This window comes from Helianthus annuus, chromosome 5 (genome assembly GCF_002127325.2).
Source record: "Helianthus annuus cultivar XRQ/B chromosome 5, HanXRQr2.0-SUNRISE, whole genome shotgun sequence".
In the NCBI taxonomy this organism is placed as follows: Eukaryota; Viridiplantae; Streptophyta; class Magnoliopsida; order Asterales; family Asteraceae; genus Helianthus; species Helianthus annuus.
In genome coordinates this window covers 55,632,588-55,638,587 of record NC_035437.2, presented here as the reverse complement: position 1 = coordinate 55,638,587, position 6,000 = coordinate 55,632,588, and positions in this window count along the sequence as shown.

Here is a 6,000-nt window from a genome sequence, read left to right as displayed (position 1 = left end):
TTGAACAAATTGTTCCACAGCAGCCACATGATGCACCAGTCTTTAACAACGTTCCACCCCCAATGTGGAATCATTATACACAAAAATATCCAGATGGGGTGGAAGCTGCTTTGAACCTCAAGTTGAGATATTGAGGATGATTTGCCTGAGAGCATTGATGTCACATTCTCTGCATCTGACGCTGACAACGAATCACAGGTCATCAAAACCGTTGTCGATCAGGTGTTAGATGAAGGGAGTGATAGTTCTGAGAAGTATCAATCTGAGAAATCTGTTACTGAGTCTGAAGATGAGGGTAATTTCTTGGACCGTTTCATACCGAAATCAGACAAGAGTGCGAATGATGATCCGATTATGGTGGTCTACACTATGATTGGAACTGACAAACTTTACTCTGATTTCGAGTATCCTCTCGTGAAGATTGAGAAAGTTGAGAAAGTTTTTAAGTTGGTTGAAATGAACATTGATGAGGTTAACAACAAAGAATTGTTTTCAAAACCGAAAAAAATCTTTTGTTACATCACGTCCTACCAGCTCGGGAAGGAAAGAGTGGGAAGGTAAGGGTAATAACAAGAAAAACAACTTTAAAAACAAAGGGTTTGGTTTTGAGAAAAAGATGGCTAAGCAGGTGATTAAGCCAAAAGAGAAAATGAATGATATCTTTGTTGCTGGACCGAGTGTAGATGATGAAATGGACTACATTTTTAGTCAAAAAGCCGTTGACGATTTCAAGGCAGCAAAAAAGTTGAAAGAGGAGACATTCAAATCAACTTTTGTCGAATATGACATAAGAGTTTGTTATCGTTGTAATGAAATTGGGCATATGGTAAAACAATGCAAGAAATTGTTTGAAAAACCTGTTTTCGTAAAACCAATTGTTTAAAAACCTCGACCAAAGTCACCAATTGATACAAAAGGTAAAAAACCAATGGTTTCCCCGATTCGCATTTTAAAGAGAGGTGAATCTTTGAAGTCGGAAGAAAAGCCGAAATCGACCTTCGAGGTTGGAGAATCTTCCAAGTCTCGCAAGACTTCAAAAATTTATCCGAAAACAAATATTTTTGAAAACCAATCATGGGTTGCGAAGTCGAAACCATCAGTCGAGGTGAAACTGATGGAAAATGCTTTAAAAAATGAATCAAAGGTTTTGAAAGATGATGTTGTCGAGTTTGAATCTGAGCTTGATAAATTTCTTGCTGAGTTTCCCCTGATTAACAACAAAGTAAAATCAGTTGTGAAAGATGATGTTCCTAATGTCACATTTAATATTCCTAAAAATAGTGAGAAGTGTGATGTAGTGTTTGGTAGTGTTTCCGAGGTTAAGAAATCATGGGCGTCATTGTTTGAATGAGTTGATTTGATGTTTGCAGGGGCTGCCCAGGTCTATCCTTTGAAGTGGATCATGGACAGTGGTGCATCGAGACATATGACAGGGATGCTAGCTCTTCTTTATGACGTCAAATCAATAAATGGAAGTTATGTGGGCTTCGCCGGAAATCAAGGCGGTAGAATTGTTAGACAGGGAACGTTGATGAATGGTGTCATCTCATTTGAGAAAGTGAACTATATCGTAGAGTTGGAAAACAATTTACTTAGCATTTCTCAAATATTTGATAAATTTTTCAGTGTACATTTCATAAAAAACGAGTGTTTGGTTTTAAAACCGGGGTTTAAAATCCCTGAAGAGATGGTGTTGTTGCGCGCTCCACGGGAGAACGACTTATATATTCTTGATATGAGCGTCGCAACACCAACAACTCATTAAAAACAATGTTTTGTGTCAAAATTAAAAGCAACGGAAAAAGAGTCAACTATGTGGCATCGTAAGATGGGCCACATTCATGTTCGTAAAATGAATTTTCTAGTGCACAATGATTTGGTAGAAGGTGTAAACTTAAAAAATTTCACTTGAATGATGATTGTGTAGCTTGTAAAAAGGGGAAGCAGACTCGGAAGTCACACCCACCGAAGATACTTAATTCGATCAGATTACCGCTTGAGAGATTACACATGGATATCTTCGGGCCGGTCAATGTAAAGAGCATCAGTGGAGATTTGTACTGCTTGGTAGTGACTGATGACTTTACAAGATTCTCGTGGGTCGTGTGCTTGGAAAGAAAGGATCAGACTTTTGAGTCGCTGATTGTTAGTGCATACAAATGTCGACTTCGTCTTGTATCGAGTCTTAGTCTTAGAATGTTAGCTCAGGGCACGTTGTACGAGAAATTAGGTTGAGTTGATGTGTAGATGTCCTGATTTCGCTCCTGAGGTTGATTTCGCTTGTAATGACATTATGTCATTTGGAGCTAAATCACAATATTGTGATTTCGCCAGAAATGACACAATGTCATTAGGAGCGAAATCTCATCACTATATAAAGGACCCTCTGAGCGAAATCAGTTATGCATGTCTTGTTTCCGGTACCGAATTGCTGACGAAGTGCCGTTTGACTTGTAATAGCTGTGAAATCAACATACAAGGCAATATTTAGTAGAACAAGCTGTTTTCTGTGTCCGTTTCTTGTTTTCCGCACCTGAAACGGATTAGAACACCTCCGATTGACTCGTTTGGGTCAGCACACGATCCTACAAGTGGTATCGGAGCTCAGGACGAGGAGTTCTTGCCAAAACAGCATCATCTTCTGTCTTCTACACCTTCTTTTAAATTGAACATAGACAAACCCTTGAAAGTTTCAAGTTAAAATTCGGATTAAAAATAGCAAAAATGGACACGTGAAGTGATTCCACTCGAGAGTACATTCTGATCCGCCTGAAAAGTCTAATTTCGCTCCAAAGTAGTTGGCTAATTCCGCTCATAATTGAGGTTTCGCTCCAACTTATTGTCTGATTTCGCTCCAGGAGCACCAAATTAGTGATTCCGCTCAAGAGATTTTTGTGTGATTTCGCTCCTAGACATAAACTTTGAGATTCCGCTCCTGAGATAGTGTGTGATTTCGCTCCAGGCAAACCAACAAACAGATTTCGCTCCAAACCACAATTGAGATTTCGCTCGAAACAAGGAAACTGTGATTTCTCTCCAACTTGCTATTTCGCTCAAAACTGTCTGTTTTTTTTTTTAAATACGTGTTACCAAATCACGGCCGAAGAGTTTTACAACGCATTCACGACACCTGTTGCTCCGGTGACTGCTGCTAAAATAGTATACAGTGAGAATGAGACGGGTACTCATCAGAAACCACCAAAGTTGATGTATATTGAGGATTTTCAGGGTTGGAAAAACCGTTTTGAAAATTGGGTTCAAGCCTACAGATTTGATGCCTGGTGTTCATTGCTAAAAGACTACGAGATGCCAAAGAATGAACGCGGTTTGGAAAAGGGTTTCAATGATTTTACAGAAGCTGACAAGCTGAAATATACTAGTGAAAAGATGATGCTCAGCATTTTACAACAAGCAGTTAAAGAAGACATCTTTGTTTTACTTCAACATAACGGAACAGCTACATCAATCTGGGAGGCTTTAATTCAGAAATTCAGAGGGAGTGCAGATATGATCAAAAACAAAAAGGCCTTATTGAAGAAGTCATTTGACATGTTTACTGCATTTGATCATGAAACAACGAAGCAAACCATAGATAGATACTTTCATCTGTTTCTAGAAATGGGAAGATTGGATATTCAGAAAGAAGATGATGAGTGGGTTGATAAGCTAGCTGAAGCTTTACCACAGCACAAATGGGGAACATATCTAATGGTTGTGAAACTCATGAGGAAGTCTGAGAGTATGAACTTGGTTCAGTTTATCTATAAGATTGAAGAACAGGAGCTGGATATTCAAAAGACAGCTATCATGACGAATCCAAATGCGAAACAAGATGTCAGTCTGTACTATCGAGGGAACAAGTTTGAGGCCATTCCCAGTCAAAGTCCAAAGACTAGTACTGCATTCAGTGCTGATGGTTCTGCAAGTCCAAATGCTAGCACTACAACTCAAAGTGGTGGATACACTTCATCATTCTCAAGCTTTGATCCAAACAGCAATACACCTAGTCCTCAAAAGCAAAATCCGAGTAATCTGCAGTGCAATGTTACTTTAACTATTCAAAATGGTCAGAATCTATCTCTAGAAGTGGCTAAGCAACACATGGCATCTCTGGTTGCTATGTTAGAATCGTATGAAAGCTTGATTGCAGGAAGAATTGGTAATCCAATGCTCACAAAAGAAGATTACGACCAAATCGATGCAGAAGAGCTTGTGCTGATGGATGTGAAGTGGTGCTTAGCTAGTGCCTACAGGAGAGCTGAAAAATTTCAACAGATTACTGGAAGAGACGAGTTTCGAGGAATGGCTACCTCTCCACTTGGTTTTGACAAGTCAAAGGTTGCCTGTTTCTGATGTAAAGGAAAAGGCCTTTTTAAACGGGAGTGTAAAAACCAAGAATCAACCGGGGGTCAAGATAAAAGCAATTATTATCAAAAATCAATCTTTCATCAGATCGATCAACAACCTCAACAAAAGGAACAGAAAACTACTCATGGGAAAATGATCGAAGAAGCAAATAAGAAAGCTTATTTTGGGATAATAGACCAAAGTGATGAGTTTGTTGCAGAGGGATTTAACTGGGACAATTACATACCTGGTGTGACTAGACCTGATGTGGCTCTTGTTACCAGAATTTTGGGTGAAGGAGAAGCTAGTCAGAAAAGAAGTCAACTATTTCCGGATTTAGGAAGTGATGTTGATACTGATGATGAGGAAGAATATCTTAACAAATGTAGAAAAGGCATTGATCCTGACAGCTTTAATTTTTTCTATGCAGATAAAATTGAGATGCTGAATCAGAAGAAGATTGCTCGATTGCAGAGAAAGCTAGAAGCAGCAAAGCTACTCGCTAATGAAAAGGCGAAGACAGAAGCTAGAGAAACACAAATTGAAAAAGTTACTGAGAATGCGACATAAAAGATGGTTGAAGTGGAGAAAGTGGTAGAGAAAATCGTCGAAGTTGAGAAACTTGTAGAAGTTCAGAAAATTGTTGAAAAGATTGTTGAAATAGAAAAGATTCTTGAGGTCGAGAAGCTTGTTGAAGTTGAAAAGACTGTCGAAGTTGAAAAGATAGTTGAAAAGGTGATTGAAGTCACGAAGCCTTGTGAGATATGTTCAGAATCTTGCAAAGTATGTGAAGACAAAGACAAGAAGATTGCTGAATTAGAGAGAATGAAAGAAGATTTACTGTCTGATGTGAAGTATGTAAAAGAATCGTATGATGTGCTGAACAGGACAGTTGATAGTTTGAAGAGAACGAATGCTGAAATTGAGAAAGCAAATGACAAAATGAGTGCAAATTTAATGACAAAGCAAAGTGTCATAAATGATTATATTGAAGACTATGCTAAATTGAAGAAGGAGTTGGAACATGAGAAAATTGAGAGTGAAAGGATTAACCGATTACTTTTGAGTTATACTACTTGCGATTATCTGATTGATCGTGTTTATCCTACTGTTGCAGGTCTTGAGGCTTTCAAGAAGAAAGAAAAAGAAGAGGATACTTGTAAGACACAAAGTATCAAGTATAACAAATGTCCGCCGCCGATCTTTGAAAGCTATTCTCCCAGAAACCCAAATGAAGAACGTGTTAATAAGTCTCTCAACATCAAGTAAAAGTCTGAAACCATTGATGAGTTACCAGACAATATTGATGTCACATTCACAGCGTCTGACACTAATCATGAGTCTGAGTTAGTTAAGAAAGTTGTCGATCAGGTGTTGGATATGGATGAAGAGTCAAAGTCGGAGTCTAAGTCAGATTGTTCGAGTTCGTCTGAGAAGAGTCCGAATTCACCGGTTAAGAGGGTTTACAATAAAGAATTCCTGTTATCAAAATCTAATTTGAATGACCGATCAATCAAAGTAGCATATACATTGAATGATTAAGACAAATTATATTCTGATGAGGAATTCCCAATAAGAAGTGTTAAAACTGGAATGATCAAAAAGGTTTTCAAACTAACAGAAATTAATATTTCTGAAATAAAAGATTTAAAT